Here is a 21,257-nt window from a genome sequence, read left to right on the forward strand (position 1 = left end):
CAACCCCAAGGAATAAAGACAAGAGGAAATGTCTTGAAGAATCTGGGCCGTCAAAGAAAAGATCCCGATCTCCTTCCTACGATGAAGTTGATGCCAAGTACGAGCTCATGAATCTGCGAAAAACTACCGATGACCTTATTCGCCATATTGCAAGGATCGATGCTCAAATGAAGGAAAAAGACCTAGCGATCAAGAAGCTCATGGAGGAAAATGCTGAGCTAAAGAAAGAGATTATATACATACATTTGTTTTATCCCATGACCGATGTGGACTTTGGTTTGCACCCTTACAAGAAATGCCCGATGGGGGAAGCAATATCTCTCCTACCTAAGAGAAGATGTTGACTTTAGATTGAAGATGGAGGAAAACCACGTGAATAATCAACTTTCTATGAGGGACCACAAGTACCATGTAATCAACAATGATGTTTCCAATCTTTATGATAACATCGAGTATCTTTATGAGGAACAAAAGGAGAAGAACGACAAGTTTGAGAAGTTTATGAAGGAGGTTGAGGACGAGAAGAAGAAATATGAAGACTACTTCAATCTTAATATTTCCTAGTTATTTTCTATCTATGCAAAGGCTAGGCCTTAAACTATTTCTATCCCCGAATCGTGTAATAAGAAGGCTTGTTTAAAGCCTTGTTCTTAATAAAATAAAGTGTTTTGTTTATATCATATTCATCTTTATTCCACTTATTTTTTTTTTCAAACTTATGACCTATCAAGTTTATCAAACTTCTATATGTAATTGAAGATAACGGTTCGTCCACAAGCTCCTGCTACTACTTCAAACACTCACGTATCTTATGCCTTTATGCATCGGTTTGCGAACCGGAAAATATTATTGGGTTATCACAGTATACGAATTGAAATTCTTTAATCAATATCTGGTTACAAATCTCAACACATCATACCACCATTATTACATAAATGGATGACACATCATATCTTATCATGTCTATAAACTTTGTCTACCACTTATCCTAAATTTCCTCCGTAAATTACGGAAATCTTTTTGCTATAAATACGTATTCAAGGAGACGAATATATCATTCGGTATTCAATACCCATTTCATATCAAACCCTATTCCAAACATATAATATGAATTTCTCAAACTCTTCAAGCTCCCACGGCAGCGTAACCGGAACAAACGAACCAATCAGCCATCATCTATTCTGGATGAATTGGGGATGGGTTCGTAGCCGACTCAATCAATGGAGACAAGAAGAAGGTGATCCCTTCCACCAACCGAATTCACCTCTTGGCGAAGAACCTGAAGCGCTTACCGGCGAACCAGTCCGAAACACCATTTTCTCTCTTCTTCCCAGGGTATCCCGTCACGAATATATAATATCGAAGATTCTAGATCTTATTCACCCCCTTGTTCCAACCACCAATCATCCCGGAATAATAGAAGAAGTCAACGAGCTTCGCGCTCGAGTAGTAGCTCTGGAAAATCTAGTGCGAAACCTACGAACACCAGCAGCAGCACCAGCAGCATAACCAGCATCACCACCAGTACCATCAGTACCATCAACATCACCACTAACAGCATCAGCTTCATCAACAACAACATTCGCATCCCCCGCCTCAACAACACACTCAGTACCTCAAACATCAACATGATACGCCCCATAGATACCAAGGAATATTATAAATAAAGAGTTAAGATGTATTGACTCATTCTTCGTGAAGAATTATATATGTATACCCTATATATATGATTTGGAACAATAATAAATCTTGTCGTACTAAGCAATTACGTGAGAATCTCAACTAGTATGTACTACTTGGTTAATTCATATCACTAATATGCTATGATGTACACCCTTCGCTAATGACTTAACAATTGTTAATCACTGCTTCAGCACAATAAACTCCATTTCATAATAAATCAAGTATAACGATGAATGTATTGATTCATAACTTCATTAGCGAAATATTTCGCAACAATTATGAAATCTCTAAGATTTTGGAGATTAATTACTCTCGTTCCAAACCGCAAATCAAATGAGTTTAATATATAATAACTCATTAAATCCATGATTATATCTGAAGAATACATATATGAACGTATATCTTCATAAAGATTGTAAAAACTGTTAATTGTGAAAATATTTTAACGGGTAGGTAATACCCGAGAAATATTTACATCTCACATAAATACATTGTACATTCTTCAATTTCGATTCATAAATCATTAATTATACTCACTGCCTTCACTGTGATACACAATCATTTTCATAGAAATTTAATTACACATTCTGAAATTAACATACCAGAATTCAAGTAAAGCTTTAGCAGGTGTTATCTTCCTAAAGATCACTACATTCATGAATTATATTCATTCGTGTTCTATGATGAATTATCACATCAAACCACCGAAATTATCATCAACAACGCCTATTCGTTAACCATTAGATCCGTTGACGATTACAATCAGCGTTTAATCATCTAAAAAATAAAATTTCTTGAAACCATCTCGGATTGATAACCAATGATTCAGATATGGTAGCATTAAATGCAGAGGAAACAAAAGAATTTTCCTCGTCATTGGAACTAAGAAATTCTGAGATATCACTGTATCTTTCGTTATAAATATCCTCTATATTTCTGAAGATATCTTTATAACGATTCTTGTCAGTAATTAATTATCTCTTTGCGATATCTTTATCACATCATAAAGGAAACTGTTTTAGTTTCTATATTATGTAAAGTTCAAGTTTAAATTATGTATGATTTGAAGTAGTGTTGGGAATTGAAGCATGAGTTAGTATAATATAATGACGTCAGGCCAACGTGATTATATTACAGTAAGTCATGCTAAATTTTTAATGGAAGATGATGATTCATAGACTTTATAATCATCATTTGCCATGTTACACGACTCTTATCTATTTAAACTCTAAACATATCAAGAAAATATTTTTCTTGATAATTCGGTCTTTTCCGGATATTCTGGTAATATGACAAATCAAATCGTGCTATTACCTTTCCTTCTGCTTTGAATATCATGATCATTCGAAACTTCATACCTACGAATTCTGGACCGTTGCTTGCTTTACAAAAGCATGAAGCTTCGACATATAAGGGAAAATATAAATCCCGATAACAACACTGAAATTACAAACCGTGTATATCAATGCGTATAGCAATATAAAGACACGGGAGAACTAAAAACACAATAAATCCTAGAGCATAGTAGAAGTAAACAGACTCCTCTGGTGGGAGTTGGAAAAGAAGGATGATTGTGGCGATAACCAATATAATGTCAAAGACAAGAACTAGATTGAGCATATTAACAAAACTTTGGAAGTATGAATTGAGAAAGAAAGTATATAAGTGGTGAAGATAATGAAACGGAAGAAGCTAATTTATAGCAAAAATTCCAGACACAGCAATCGAGGCAATTCACCGCATTTAATTAAAGAAAATCCTAATTTTCGTAATTACCGGAAAATCATATCTTATAAAGATTTCGAAGATTTCTTCAATTCCTTGAAATCCGGAAATCAATCGTAACTACGTCAAAAGTTAAGGCGAACATTTAATTTTCTCATTTACTCTTTTACGATAGCTTCGTTTATACTCTTTCTATAATCGAATTACTTTATCCATATTATTTAATGTCGATAAAACTCTAATTCATCATTCTTGTTATAAATAATGACGATCTCTATCAAATTTCATGACTATGATTTTCATGAACTCCTCTCTGTTTTGTCTGCCTAATATTGCAGCATAAACGCTCAAGGTTTTAAATGAGCTCAATATTATTCATAACACATTTCATGTATCCAATTTACTGAAATGACTTGCATAACATCATCATTTTGAATGATCTCTGCATTAATGATAAAATACACTTCGTAGAAGAACCTATAGAGATTATGGTTTGTATGACTTAAACGCTTGAAACAAAACAATATTCTATCCTTTGGAAAACACGCAAGGCCCCGAACATACCTGGGAACGTGAAGACCAAATGAAACAGAAATATCCCCATCTCTTCTCAACCGCTGATGCATCCGAGAAGTCTACCTAAAACTTCGGGACGAAGTTTTTATTAACGGGGAGGTACTGTAACAACCCTCACTTTTCGACTTCTAAATTACTGAATTAACCCTAGGGTTATATGTCTGACTATATGTATTAAGGGTTGTTATATACAATTAAATATTGACCGAATAGTAATTTTTAGTCAACAATGTACGCTTAAATAAATAATATATTATTAATTTATATAATTTGACATAATTTAACTAAGTATATAAACTTTGTATCACTTTTATTATTTAGTTAATGTATTATATATTTAACTATATAATAAATCCAATTATATATAAATGTAATAATATTTACAAACTTACTAAAACTATAGTTTAATAATTAAAATCATAATTATTATTAAAAATACAAAATACCGAATTATTTATTATTTTTATGCAAAATTTGTATTTATTAATTAAATAAAATAAAAATAAAATAAAAATAAAAAATAAAATATTATTGACAAATATTCTTGGAAAAGCATTAAATCAATTTGTTTATTTATATAAAAAAAATCCTTAAAATAAATGAAAAAATAAATAAATAAATAAATAAATAAATTACTTTTTAATTAAAAATTTGTAATGGAAAAACTACTTTTATTATTTTATTTTGTGCATTATCCCATGACCTAACATTTAATACTTTTTAATTTTAAAATTCCATTAAGAATTAAAATATTTCTTTTTATTTTAATTATTTTACCTAATTTTTTCAAGTATAAATACCCCTCATTTCTCATTCAAACTCACACCAAAATTTCTCTCATTCTCTCTTTGAAGAATTACTACTAGTAAGTATTCTTTTCTTACTTTTTATTTTTTTTTACTTTTTACTTTTTACTTCGGTTATTATTTTTACCGAAACATGTAAATAATGTTATAAATTATATGCAATTAAAAATAAAATAAATAACATGTATGAACTATTACTATTACTAGCACCTATAACCTACTACTTATATTATAACATAAAAACATTTTGGGATATGTATTAGAGATGTATAGATCTTCGAACTTTCTTGACGAATGGTTTCTATGAGATTCTAGGCAGAGGATTTGGATTTTCGATTTAAAGGGTCCTATGGCTCAAGCCCCTAGATCTAAATTAGCCATTCGAAGGGAAAGGGGTGATTGGAAGCTTATCTAATACGACAAGTATCCTAAAATGGAAAACACTGATAAAAGTAGAAACTCTCTAGTCATAGAAACTTAGTAAAATAAGAAACTTTCTAAAAATGGAAACTTTATAAAAATAGTAACTTACTAGGAATAGAAACTTAGTAAAACAAACTATACTTAAACACATACTTAAACTTAAACATGGGCAAAATACTTAACTACTCTTAAATGTCAATAGGTTGACTTTCCTGCTCACTCGTTCAACTCTTTATTCCGAGGAATAACTCTCTCTCTACTTACTAAGGTGAATTCATAGCCCCTCTTTAATTGCTAGCAAACTTACTTACTTTTACTTGGGGTGAGACACATGCTGTTTTTACTTTTTACACTTTAGACACAAGTACCAAACTGTTAAACTATGCTATACCCGGCTATGTCCGACTAAGTCCCTACAGTGATATTTTTAATTGCTGCGGCATGCTTAATTATTGGGGGTAGGCCTATCGGGAGTAACGTCCCCGATACATTTGACCAAGTCATTGTATTACTTAATAATGAAATTAAACCGACAAGGACAGACACAACTTGTCATGGGGCAAACTTGAACGTTTAGTCTAAATATCACGCATTGGCATAACTTTTTGATCCTGCGGGAGATCAACTTTACAAACTAAATCTTGTGGTCTAAAACAACGACAAACTTTTTGTTAAACCTATGAACTTCACTCAACCTTTTTGGTTGACACTTTAGCATGTTTTGTCTCAGGTGCTGTTTGATTCAAGCTCTTATACTTACTGCTTATGTGATGCTACTTGGACATAGGATCAAGAGATATCGCATTTATTACTTCTGCATGTGAACATTTACGATATTGTTATTCCTGTCATTGTAACGACATTTCATTTTCCGCTGCGTACTCATTAAAGTTAAATTCATCATTTAGTATTGTTCTCGTTTATTATAATATGTTGGTATGTTTTGATATTAGTGACGTTCCTTCCAGACCCTACTGGGAGGACGTTACATAGTTGCTCCATTGTAGTTTTCTTATAGTCCTTTGACATTATCATCAAGAAATTGAGCATAAATCTCAACAACCAACCCCCACTACAATGCATCAGCTAATTAGTTAAGATTCATGCTCAATTTGTTGTGATAATGTCAAAGAACTAACCTGTAATGCCTCTACGTTCTTTGTAGCCAACACTTTTTTTACAAAGGTGGCAACTGAGGACACAACGTAAAGATCAAGTGTAGATTTTTCCTTTTTCAAGTGTAATTAGCACGCTGCTAGTAAGTCACTGTAACCACAGCTCAAAACTTGTAGGTGGCGATATTGGTTTGACCTTTCTTGCTCTGTAAATACATCGTGAGCCAGAGCACAATGATCATAAGACAGCTTAATAAGTTTTCTACATAGTTTTTCCATTGGCTGGCTCAGTTCGTATGCATCTTGTAGTTATAGTTTCCACCAACGTTACTCCAATCGGTATTATTTACTCCTTTTGATTCATCAAAACCTGCAATTTATTATCGATGTTAATTGATTGTACCGTTTATGTTTAAGGAATAACATTTGAAGCGGGGAAAAGATGGCTTTAATTAATGTTCATCACTGATCAATGAATAAATAAAAATAACTAATATTATTTCAATGTATCCTTTGTTCACGCATAGTTTCAGAATTGTGCTGGAAAATGATAACGCTACTAATATCATTGGTAACAACTATAGTCCACATGAACCAAAATATGAAGCATATAGTTACCTGATTGAATGTTGAATTGAGTAATAATACAGTTATAAGTTAACATGATACATCATTCAATCAACTTTATGCGTATACAAAACCTAAATCGAATGGTTGTTTGCATATATAAAACCTAAATCGAATTGCATTATTCAATGAACATGATGACTCAAAATTTAAACTAATCAACCCGGGCTGACCCAATTAATACCATATGATGACATTTTAGACGTGCTAGTGGCTTCCGTTTATCCAAATTACAGATATGGGTTAAAATATGCAACATTACATTTAGGTTTTTCATAAGTTTTCTCCACGGATCTGGCAAATGTGACCGCTTACATTCTTTATAGAAGTCCTCTACACAAACACAAAATCATATTTCAAATTATATCAACTTTAAATAGTTTAATCACACAACTAAGTATCTAAGATAAACACTTTAAGATCGATTAAACATTGTAAAAAGGTTGCATCTATAAAAATCAAATCAACACCTCAAATCGATAAAAATTGCAAAATCAACTCAAAATAGTATAATTAATCAGTACGATATTTGATCAACTCACTATAAAATTTTCAAATCAAATAAAAGTAGTGTAGCATAAACTAAAAGTGTGAAACCTGAACATATATTCGAAAAAAGGGTTTAGTTAAAATACACCGACCGAAAAAACCCGGTGATCGTCATGAATCGTATTGGCCATTTTCACCGATTAAAAATACAATCAAATTAAACCCTAAAAATGAATGATATTTGGCGACTTATAACCCGAGATTCCACGGTTGTGATCATGATGAAAATACATTTAAATTTGCGAATGAAAACCTGAGATTCAGGGGTTGCACCGGGTTGTTAAATTGACGTTTGATAACCCATAATATTGTTTGATGATTTCATTACAAACCTTAGACATTGTTGTTTGACATTCAAATGAATTCAGCAGAAGATTTAATACGATTATGTAGTATTGATATTAAAGATCGATTCAATAATCGACACATATAGAACCCGTCGACTGATTGTATAGAATTTTTTAGTCTTCTAATTTTGAAATGTAACCTACCACATCAAATTAGGAACGTTCACGGTCAATATAAGCGTTGAAGATATATATATCAACTGCAATGAATAAAATAAAATAATATTAATAGTAACTGTATCATTCCATTTTTTTATTCAGCATTTTACTTCTTTTTATTAAATTTAGATCAATTTTTGAAATTTGAATGATTTACGCAAAATTAATATTAATGGAGGGTATTGATGTCTTTGACTTTGATCTTGAAAAACAATTACGTAATATAAATTTGGACAATGAAATCAATGGCTGGAATGAGCTTTTCTTATAGATCTAATGGTTAAGAATTGTGTTTTCAAATATTTATTACATTACATATTTTAGCTTCTCTTTTAATAAGTAATAAAGAGATAAAGAGATATGAATGAATAAATAAGGAGAATTGTATCGATATTTTGACATTAGGGATTAGGGATAGGGCTCGGGATTTGGGAGGGAGGAATGTGTCGTGTTTTAGGTCCAACGATTTTGGATATATATGTAAATAAATCATTTATTTCAATCTAATGTAATTTGAGTATGTTTGACAAAACTATTTGGTAGCTTTTAGGTTGTAGTTGGTAACTGTTAGTTTTTTATGTATATTTTTTTGGTGTTTAGTAGAGTAGCTGAATCTGTTAAATAAAGAGTAAAATGAAAAAAAACTGGAAGCTAAACGCTAGTTTTAGTAGCCTATAGTTTTTTTTTCTTTGTTTAAAAACTTTAAGTTCCTTTAACCAAACAAATTTCTTTTTATTAAATATGAATTTTTTTTATAAAAGTTAAAAGCTAAAAACTCTTAAAAATTTCACGACAAACATACCTCTAATGTAAGTTAGCTTTTGAATCTAAAGAGCTTTACAAATTCCATTTTAAAGGAAAAGAAGGTCAAAACTAATTATTTTATAAATTTATGTAAACATTACTTAAAAGCTACCTTTAAAGTTATAAGATATGCTTAAATGATATGTGTGACGACTCCGTCAAAACACTTAACGGTTCCGTCACTTGGTCCCACAGCTTGATCGAAACTCTATATGAATTTAATAAAACAACCTTGCATTCTTTATTTAAAAATGATTTCCTATAAAGGAAATCTACTAAAATGTATAAGTTTAGAAAAACTATACAATAATACTTTAACCAAAAGTTGACCAAAATAAAGTCAACAAACAACCACTTTTTAATGTAACAAAATAGAATGCAAGTTAATGTTTAACAAAAGCTGCCATCATAAATATGCAGACTCTCTAAGCACAGCGGAAGCAATCAATCATGAACCTGAGAATAAAACATGCGAGTAACTGTCAACAAAAATGTTGAGTGAATTATAGGTTTAATATTGCAAACAATATTTAATTTAAACAATAAAAATTTATGTTTGAAAACATAAAAACTCCTTTTTGAACCACCAAATTATATGCTAGAAAACATATAGTAAAACATTATTCCATTTTCCGTGAGCCACCTGGTAACCACTTAACCATTTATTTACCCTTGCCAAACACAATAAATAATATACACCGAACAAGTGTATCTACAACAAAATACGAAGTACTAAACATTCCGATTATAAATTGCTAGCGCGACTAGCTCGAAATGGGGTTGTCAAACCCGATAGATCTATCCATAGGATTCGCGTTCACCAGTAGAAACCAGTGATTACAGTTACCAGACTAGGGAATATTTTTGTTCAACTCACAATGAATAATTTAAACCAACTTCCACTTGTGTCCAAAATATAAAATAAATTGCATGTATTCTCATCCCAAAAGATTTAAAATAGAAAATGGGACTATAACTCACCTTAATAGCAACTGAAGAAATCTCACAAACAAGCGAACAGCAAATAAAGTAAAGTGGTCAAGAAAGATCACAACGCCGACCTATAAATAAAGCAGGCCGATATAAATAACTAACTTAGGTCAAGTCTTAGTATGATAGCTATTGTACATGTTGCAAGTAGACATAGAATAACACTCGGCAAGCCTCGGTTTGACTGGAACAGCATACGGACACACACTTTCTATTTTTAGAAAGTTTCTATTTTTAGCAGGTTTCCATTTTTGGAAAGTTTTCTATTTTAGGAAAGTTTCTATTTTTGGAAAGTTTCTATTTTTGGAAAGTTTCTATTTTTGGAAAGTTTCCAAATTTAGAAAGTTCTATTTTTAGAAAGTTTTGAAGTTAGGAAAGTTTCCTTATTTAGAAAGTCAACAGAAGTCAACTGAAAGTCAAAGTCAACCGAAAGTCAACTCAAAAGTCAACCTTGGTCAAACATAGTCAACATTAATTTGAAAAGTGTAAGTTATAATAATAACATAGGTTATAATGTTTATTAAAGTCAAAAGTGTATAATTATGTCTTAACATAAGTTTAATTAAATAAAAATGAATTATTAAAGTTTAGATAAGTTTATATGATATAATTAATATAACATAAGTATTTAATTACTTAATTAAATATTAGTCATAATATAAGTATTATTAATTAATAATAAATTTTAAATCATATCATAAGTATTATTAATTAATAATGAATTATTAATCATATCATAAATTTCTAATTATACTTATTAAATCATAAGTATTTAATAATTAAATTATAATTAAATAATAACTAAGCCTTATAATAATTAAATAATTAATTAACCCTTATTATAAGTCTTATTATAATAATCTCATAATATAAGTTTAATACTTATCATAAGTATTTTCCATTAATAATGAAAGTATTATTAATCACAAGTTTAATTAAAATGTTAATTAAATCATAAGTATTAATTAAATGATATAATAAATATATATCATAAGTCTTAAATAATAATAATAATTACTTTTTATATCATAAGTAATTAAATGATAATGAAATCCATTATTTATATCATAAGTTTAATAATAAATCCCAAGTTTTAAATCAAAAGTTCATCGGGTCGTATCCTGAGCCCCGGGTGTCGGTTTTCGGCGAGCCTTACATATATCTCCGCCTAAGCAAACCACCCGACACTTTGGTACACTCAAGAACACACCATGAACAGCCCACAAGTCTTGATATACAGCCATGACAACACTTGGGAATTCAATTTACTCAAAACAGTGATTTAGGCACAACGGGTGAACCGTGGCTCGGATTTAGGTGACCCGAACATGAAAATTCGTCCCACCATCAGTCCTAACCAAATTGACACACCCTAAAGACACCAAGGATGATCACAAAGTCGGACCATACCTTGTTCTTGCCCATAACACCTTTCAATCTTTACCAAAAATCAAATTAAGCATATCTAGGGCTCCGGGAATCGAAACGACATGAATCCGGAGTCTAAAATTAATGTCTTGATGAGAGGAACTCATTTATATACTTTATTTTAACTTTTATATCAGTTACAAAGTCAGAAACACACGAAAAAGCTGCTGTCCCAATTAAATCAAACCGAAAACATATGCAAACGAGTAATTCTACGCATCCAATCAACAATACAATAACATATAAGCATCATACTATCATAATAACATCAAAATACAGAAAATTAAAGAAAAATTAAAAAGCTAGGGTTAGGGTTTATACCCTCATGAAGAAAAGATTAGTATAGATGCGTAGAGAACGATGCGGTGAATCCGATTATGATGAAAGCTTCTTGAAACAAGCAACAAATTGATGAAGATGATGATGATTTTGGGAGTGTTGGGTGACGGCTTTCAAGAGAGAAAAAGAGAAAGAGAAAATGAAATGAGAAAGTATTAGGTCATGAATCTTGAAAAATGGGAAATAACAAATATAAGGTAAAATGACTAAATGAAATAAAATGGGGGTTAGGCCTAATTTGGCCGAAATTTTTAGAGGGGGTGGGCCCCATTAGCTCAATTTGATGTTAAGTGTAAATGCTCGCGGCCCGAATGCCCGAACAAAACTCAAAACGCGCAAACGCTACTACGCGATTGATTTTTCGGAGAGATAACAAATACGCGACGAATAAAATATATAAACACTATATATAATCATATGACATTAGAATATCATATTTAAAATAATTTGGATTTAAAAATCTCAAAAGTTTGACCGTTGGTTTTAAAACCGAAAAGATTCGCCGGATAGAAATCCACAACACGTAGACACGCAAGATTTTAAATATGAATACAAATATTCACTTAACACATAATAATTAATATATTATTACAAAAATAATAATAATAATATAGGTCATAGAAATGACGTGGCACGATACCAATTAACGGTCGTTAAATAATTAACGGTAAAAGATAACGGAAAAAGTAGGGTCGTTACAGTACCTTCCCGTTACGGAAATTTCGTCCCGAAATTTAAGCAGGTGCAGGGGTTAACTCAGAATCTGGGAACAAATGCGGGTACTTCTGCTTCATCTGATCTTCACGCTCCCAAGTGAACTCGGGACCGCGTCCGGTGTTCCATCTAACTCGAACAATAGGAATTTTACTCTGCTTAAGAGTCTTTACCTCTCGGTCCATAATTTCAACAGGTTCTTCAATAAAATAAAGTTGCTTATCAACATGAAGTTCATCAAAAAGAATAGTTTCATTGGCCTCGGCCAAACACTTCTTTAAATTCGATACATGAAAAACGTCACGAATAGCACTGAGTTCTTGTGGCAATTTCAAACGATAAGCCACTGGTCCAACTCTCTCAATAATCCCAAAAGGTCCAACAATTCGAGGATTCAACTTTCCCCTTTTACCAAAACGTACCACACCCTTCCAAGGTGAAACTTTCAACATAACACGATCACCGACCTGAAAGTCGATATCGTTCCTTCTCTTATCAGCATAACTCTTTTGCCTACTCCTGGCAGTTCTCAATCTTTCCTTAATCTGTGCAATCTTCTCGGTAGTCTCGTGAATGATCTCTGGTCATGTGAGTTGAGCATCCCCAACCTCATTCCAACAGACAGGAGACCTACACTTTCTACCATACAGAGCTTCAAATGGTGCGGCTTTAATACTTGCATGATAACTGCTGTTATAAGAAAACTCATCCAGCGGCAAATATTTATCCCACCCATTTCCAAAATCAATAACACACGCTCTTAACGTGTTTTCTACGTTTGAATGGTCCTTTCACTCTGACCATCCGTCTGTGGATGATAAGCGGTGCTCATATCCAATTTAGTTCCTAGAGCACCTTGTTAGGACTGCCTCAGTCCAACATAATCGATACGGGAACACCATGTCTCGAAATAATCTCCTTCAAATACAAACGAGTAAACTTCTTCATTGAATATGTTTCCTTAATTGGCAAGAAAAGAGTTGACTTAGCGAGTCGGTAACAATCACCCAAATGGCATCATAACCACCCACAACTCCCGGTAACTTCGTAATAAAGTCCATTGCAATACCTTCCCACTTCCACTCGAAATTTCAAGTTGCACCAAAAGTCCTGACGGTTCTGATGTTCAGCTTTAACCTTAGCACAGGTCAAACACTTAGCCACATACATAGCCACATCAGCTTTCAAATTAGGCCACCAATGCAGCTCCTTAAGATCACGATACATCTTTCCTGAACCAGGATGGATAGAGTACCTAGACTTATGAGCCTCATCTAAAACAAGTTTTCGTAGATCACCAAACTTCGGAACCCAAAGGCATCCCGCAAAATACCGAGTTCCATCGGTTTGTACCTCTAACTATTTACTCAAGCCTCGGACCTTCCCGTTACAAAATTTTCCTCCTTCAAGGATTCTTGTTGTGCCTCAAGAATCTGCCTAGCGAGGTTTGTTTGAATTGTCATATTCAAGGCCCTAAACCTGCGAGATTCAGCCCTTTCTTTACGACTTAATGCATCAGCCACATCATTGGCCTTCCCCGGATGATATAAAAGTTCGCAATCATAATCATTTAACGTCTCAACCCATCTTCGTTGCCTCATATTTAACTGTTTCTGATCAAGAATATGTTGAAGACTTTTGTGATCAGTGTACAATGTACCTTTGACCCCATATAGATAATGTCTGCAAATCTTAAGCGCAAACACAACAGCTCTCAACTCTAAATCATGGGTTACGTAATTCTGCTCGTGAATCTTCAACTGACGTGACGCGTACGCAATAACTTTCTTTCGTTGCATCAAAACACAACTAAAGTCTTGACACGAAGCATCACAATAGATAACAAAATCATCATTACCCTCAGGTAGTGATAGTATCGGTGCAGAAGTTAACTTCTTCTTCAGAGTTTGGAAAGCAGACTCTTGTTCACTCTTCCACTCGTACTTCTTCCCCTTATGTGTTAAAGCAGTCAGAGGTTTCGCTACTCGTGAAAAATCTTGAATGAAGCTTCTATAATAGCCTGCTAATCCTAGAAACTGGCGAATCTGAGTAGGAGTTTTCGGAACTTCCCACTTTTCAATCGCCTCAATCTTAGCAGAATCAACTTGTATTCCCTATTTACTAACAATATGTCCGAGGAAATTGAACTTCTCTTAACCAGAAAGCACACTTAGGGAACTTAGCGTACAACTCTTCTTTCCTCAACAGATCAAGCACTAACTTCAAATGTTCTTCGCCCTTCATCACTCTTAGAATAAATAAGGATGTGGTCGATGAAAACAGTAACGAATTTGTCCAGATAGGGTCTACACACACGGTTCATGAGGTCCATGAACACAGCAGGTGCATTTATCAATCCGAACGGCATAACAAGGAATTCGAAGTGACCATAACGGGTACGGAAAGCGGCTTTCGGAATATCAGTTTCTTTAGCGCGTAATTGGTGATAACCGGAACGAAGATCAATCTTATAATAAACGGACGAACCTTGAAGTTGATCGAACAGATCATCAATTCTCGGAAGAGGGTAACGGTTTTTAACAGTAAGCTCGTTCAATTTACGATAATCAATACACAAATGAAATGAACCATCTTTCTTCTCAACGAACAAAATGGGAGCTCCCCAAGGGGACGAACTGGGACGGATGAAATAAAGTTGCAATAATGAAGGAAGAAATAAATATGGAGTAGTCACATCTGTGGCATAGATATTTAAGGCAATTCTCTCAAAGGAGTTAACGAGAATCATGGACTCCAAAGTAAATTTTCATTATATTTCCGAGAGGAAGACGTATGAAAGGTGTGATAATTCAACGAGAGTGAACTCCCTTGTACAATGAGCGAGGAAGTCTAGGATTCGTCCATATTCTTAAATTTATGTGCGGATGAAAAGAACGCGAATCATGGGTTATAAAGAATGGCCGACTCCAGGTGAGATGAATCTCCAAAAATAATTTCGTGCACCCTAAAGTATCGAATCCTAGGATTGATGTTTACGAGGGTGTTGCGGTTGACAGCAAAAATTGAGAGTAGAAACTCCTCAAACGGTCTAGAGTAATATATATCCATGATACCCATTATAACAACAGTTGGGGTAGAAACCCACCTATCGCCTTTTCTACAATAAGGTGACCATCGAGTGTACCCCAGAAACTTGATTTATCGGTCTGCGTTTCGGCCATGTCCAACCATAAGAGGGAAAATTCTATGAGCGCAAAGACTTTCCAACAAATTTACAAAGCCGGCCCCCAAAGTGGTGTATGAGTTTCTATCAATGAACTTAATGGTAAGTTTCATCCTTAAACGGAGGATGAGGAGAACTGTGATCCAAACACTCAGTAAAGTAATGCGAAAATTCTAATGTAAGCAGGGTATCCGCATCACAGAGGTTACGAGTTGAAGTAAGATCGTTAAAGCTCGGGTGATGGACTTGAATCGTCTTGCGACATCTCTTCAATAAATGCTACGAGGTCATGAAAACCAATGAGTTAAATAATGTCTTGACTTTTATCAGAACACAAGTCCTTAGGTCAAAACTATTCACGTGCGAAGCTGTCACTAACAAGCGAATTATAAATGATAAAACATGGGGTAGGTAGTTCGGTTAAGATGAGTCTCTCGCATATCAACAAATAAGATAATGAGTATCTTCCTTACTCATGTAATAACGTTAGAATTTCCGAATGAGTGGTGTACAAATTTTCTTTGACTCGCTTTCTATTCCTCATGTCACAATATTGGGACTTTTTATGAATTAAAGTAATATAATCACGTTGGCCTGACGCCATTATATTTCACTAACTCATAGTTCCATTCCAATATCACTACATAAGGTCAGGACACGTGGTCAACCTCGAATTTCAACACAATTTCCCTAAAACAATTTCTTAACAATGTGCTAAGGATAGCACAAGAGACAAAGACATCGAAAGTAATGAATAGGAGTAACGATGACATAAGAATGTCTTCGAAGTACCCAGAATCTCTAAAAGTCAAGAATGACGTTTTCCTTTTCAAAAACCAAAGCACATAGGCACAACGGCACAAAGGCAAGTAATATAACAAAAATGTTATATACCCAAACACAATAGCTGACATTGAAATGCCGAGCCTTTAGAAGTCAAGAATGACATCTCGCGTAATATAACTCAAACGTTATATACATAACCCTAATAGATGACATAGAAATGCCTAGAATCCTAGAACACGTAATATAACTCAAACGTTATATCAATAAACACAAATTATGACATAGAAATGTCGAGAATTTCAGAAGTCAAGAATGACACCCCCTCGGTTTCACTAACCGAGGCGTTCCTATAAAAGATGAACTCGCATGAGTCGGAGAATACGTTTAAATCAGAATGGGAGTTCCTCCCGGATTCAGAACATAATAGAAATGTATGTGTGATAACCATATACATACCAATACGATACAAATAATCACATATAATAATATATAATAGGCTGGGCTGTAGACTAGACTCACTAATGCACCCTATTGACTCGGGTAACGACATCAATGCAGCCTAATTCCCTACAACCAACGCTCTGATACCAACTGTGACGACTCCGTCAAAACACTTAACGGCTCCGTCACTTGGTCCCACAGCTTGATCGAAACTCTATATGAATTTAATAAAACAACCTTGCATTCTTTATTTAAAAATGATTTCCTATAAAGGAAATCTACTAAAATGTATAAGTTTAGAAAAACTATACAATAATACTTTAACCAAAAGTTGACCAAAATAAAGTCAACAAATAACCACTTTTTAATGTAACAAAATAGAATGCAAGTTAATGTTTAACAAAAGCTGCCATCATAAATATGCAGACTCTCTAAGCACAGCGGAAGCAATCAATCATGAACCTGAGAATAAAACATGCGAGTAACTGTCAACAAAAATGTTGAGTGAATTATAGGTTTAATATTGCAAACAATATTTAATTTAAACAATAAAAATTTATGTTTGAAAACATAAAAACTCCTTTTTGAACCACCAAATTATATGCTAGAAAACATATAGTAAAACATTATTCCATTTTCCGTGAGCCACCTGGTAACCACTTAACCATTTATTTACCCTTGCCAAACACAATAAATAATATACACCGAACAAGTGTATCTACAACAAAATACGAAGTACTAAACATTCCGATTATAAATTGCTAGCGCGACTAGCTCGAAATGGGGTTGTCAAACCCGATAGATCTATCCATAGGATTCGCGTTCACCAGTAGAAACCAGTGATTACAGTTACCAGACTAGGGAATATTTTTGTTCAACTCACAATGAATAATTTAAACCAACTTCCACTTGTGTCCAAAATATAAAATAAATTGCATGTATTCTCATCCCAAAAGATTTAAAATAGAAAATGGGACTATAACTCACCTTAATAGCAACTGAAGAAATCTCACAAACAAGCGAACAGCAAATAAAGTAAAGTGGTCAAGAAAGATCACAACGCCGACCTATAAATAAAGCAGGCCGATATAAATAACTAACTTAGGTCAAGTCTTAGTATGATAGCTATTGTACATGTTGCAAGTAGACATAGAATAACACTCGGCAAGCCTCGGTTTGACTGGAACAGCATACGGACACACACTTTCTATTTTTAGAAAGTTTCTATTTTTAGCAGGTTTCCATTTTTGGAAAGTTTTCTATTTTAGGAAAGTTTCTATTTTTGGAAAGTTTCTATTTTTGGAAAGTTTCTATTTTTGGAAAGTTTCCAAATTTAGAAAGTTCTATTTTTAGAAAGTTTTGAAGTTAGGAAAGTTTCCTTATTTAGAAAGTCAACAGAAGTCAACTGAAAGTCAAAGTCAACCGAAAGTCAACTCAAAAGTCAACCTTGGTCAAACATAGTCAACATTAATTTGAAAAGTGTAAGTTATAATAATAACATAGGTTATAATGTTTATTAAAGTCAAAAGTGTATAATTATGTCTTAACATAAGTTTAATTAAATAAAAATGAATTATTAAAGTTTAGATAAGTTTATATGATATAATTAATATAACATAAGTATTTAATTACTTAATTAAATATTAGTCATAATATAAGTATTATTAATTAATAATAAATTTTAAATCATATCATAAGTATTATTAATTAATAATGAATTATTAATCATATCATAAATTTCTAATTATACTTATTAAATCATAAGTATTTAATAATTAAATTATAATTAAATAATAACTAAGCCTTATAATAATTAAATAATTAATTAACCCTTATTATAAGTCTTATTATAATAATCTCATAATATAAGTTTAATACTTATCATAAGTATTTTCCATTAATAATGAAAGTATTATTAATCACAAGTTTAATTAAAATGTTAATTAAATCATAAGTATTAATTAAATGATATAATAAATATATATCATAAGTCTTAAATAATAATAATAATTACTTTTTATATCATAAGTAATTAAATGATAATGAAATCCATTATTTATATCATAAGTTTAATAATAAATCCCAAGTTTTAAATCAAAAGTTCATCGGGTCGTATCCTGAGCCCCGGGTGTCGGTTTTCGGCGAGCCTTACATATATCTCCGCCTAAGCAAACCACCCGACACTTTGGTACACTCAAGAACACACCATGAACAGCCCACAAGTCTTGATATACAGCCATGACAACACTTGGGAATTCAATTTACTCAAAACAGTGATTTAGGCACAACGGGTGAACCGTGGCTCGGATTTAGGTGACCCGAACATGAAAATTCGTCCCACCATCAGTCCTAACCAAATTGACACACCCTAAAGACACCAAGGATGATCACAAAGTCGGACCATACCTTGTTCTTGCCCATAACACCTTTCAATCTTTACCAAAAATCAAATTAAGCATATCTAGGGCTCCGGGAATCGAAACGACATGAATCCGGAGTCTAAAATTAATGTCTTGATGAGAGGAACTCATTTATATACTTTATTTTAACTTTTATATCAGTTACAAAGTCAGAAACACACGAAAAAGCTGCTGTCCCAATTAAATCAAACCGAAAACATATGCAAACGAGTAATTCTACGCATCCAATCAACAATACAATAACATATAAGCATCATACTATCATAATAACATCAAAATACAGAAAATTAAAGAAAAATTAAAAAGCTAGGGTTAGGGTTTATACCCTCATGAAGAAAAGATTAGTATAGATGCGTAGAGAACGATGCGGTGAATCCGATTATGATGAAAGCTTCTTGAAACAAGCAACAAATTGATGAAGATGATGATGATTTTGGGAGTGTTGGGTGACGGCTTTCAAGAGAGAAAAAGAGAAAGAGAAAATGAAATGAGAAAGTATTAGGTCATGAATCTTGAAAAATGGGAAATAACAAATATAAGGTAAAATGACTAAATGAAATAAAATGGGGGTTAGGCCTAATTTGGCCGAAATTTTTAGAGGGGGTGGGCCCCATTAGCTCAATTTGATGTTAAGTGTAAATGCTCGCGGCCCGAATGCCCGAACAAAACTCAAAACGCGCAAACGCTACTACGCGATTGATTTTTCGGAGAGATAACAAATACGCGACGAATAAAATATATAAACACTATATATAATCATATGACATTAGAATATCATATTTAAAATAATTTGGATTTAAAAATCTCAAAAGTTTGACCGTTGGTTTTAAAACCGAAAAGATTCGCCGGATAGAAATCCACAACACGTAGACACGCAAGATTTTAAATATGAATACAAATATTCACTTAACACATAATAATTAATATATTATTACAAAAATAATAATAATAATATAGGTCATAGAAATGACGTGGCACGATACCAATTAACGGTCGTTAAATAATTAACGGTAAAAGATAACGGAAAAAGTAGGGTCGTTACAATATGTAATTTGTTACAAACTACTATACTAACTTATTAATAATCAAATTACTCATTTTTATACAAGTAATTATGTATAAATGTTTATTATTTTTTTAGGTATAGCAAATATTCTTATTTTGGGATTGAAATAATCTACTGTTATTTCATATATGATTGATCATGTTAATTAATTAATTATCATATTTATTTTATTGTTATATTTATATTTATATATTTATATAGTCTATTTGTATACTATGCATAAAATTTAATTTGACTAGTCAACTTGCAAGAAAGAATCCTAGAAAACTCTTATTCTAGTAAGTGTACGATAAAAGAGAGATATCTTACCTCATCCATCTATCTAACAATCATTTTCTTGTGTTATTAATAACTAGTTTTCGAACCTTCGCTTCGCGCCAGGGTTCGGTTTTCAATGTATTTTATTGTGTTTAGTTTATTTCGTGGCTAACGATCATGTCGTTGAAGCGCAACTCGAGTCGAACTAAAAGGTATAACCCGTCAGAAATTTAAATGTTATTTTAAAATAACAATATATGTGCATCTCCGCGTTTCGCTATGGAATTGTTGACTTTTCAAAATATAACGCAATTAAGTCGTTATTTTATATTAACACTTCGTATGATTTAAGAGTAGAAGATTTAGTGAGATATATCTAAAAAATACTAAATAATTAAAAAATAATAATAAGACTCATACGTGTTTGTTGTTAATAGACGAAAATAGTTATGGAGCCTGCAAATGAAAAATCAACATGTATGAAAAGTACCTCAAATATTTAGCTTTTTTTAAAAAGTGTCGTTTTGCGTATAGTTAGTGACATTGTGTTCGTAAATTTATTTCGAGTTTAACGATGGTGTCGGAAAAAATTAACTCGTTGCGAGCGAGAATATATGACCCGTTGAATATTTGAGTGGAGTTATTTAAGATTTTTTATGAAAATGTTGTTTTGACACTTTACCCCCTGTTTTAGAGGTCGATTTTAATTTTTGAACAAAGTTTGGGGGGTGCTTGTGTTGAATTGGGAGTTGGTTAAAAGGGAACAAAAAGTGAAAAGTCTAAAATACCCTCAGTACTATTCATAATTTTTGTCTAA

Source organism: Rutidosis leptorrhynchoides, chromosome 2 (assembly GCF_046630445.1).
Source record: "Rutidosis leptorrhynchoides isolate AG116_Rl617_1_P2 chromosome 2, CSIRO_AGI_Rlap_v1, whole genome shotgun sequence".
Classification (NCBI taxonomy): domain Eukaryota; kingdom Viridiplantae; phylum Streptophyta; class Magnoliopsida; order Asterales; family Asteraceae; genus Rutidosis; species Rutidosis leptorrhynchoides.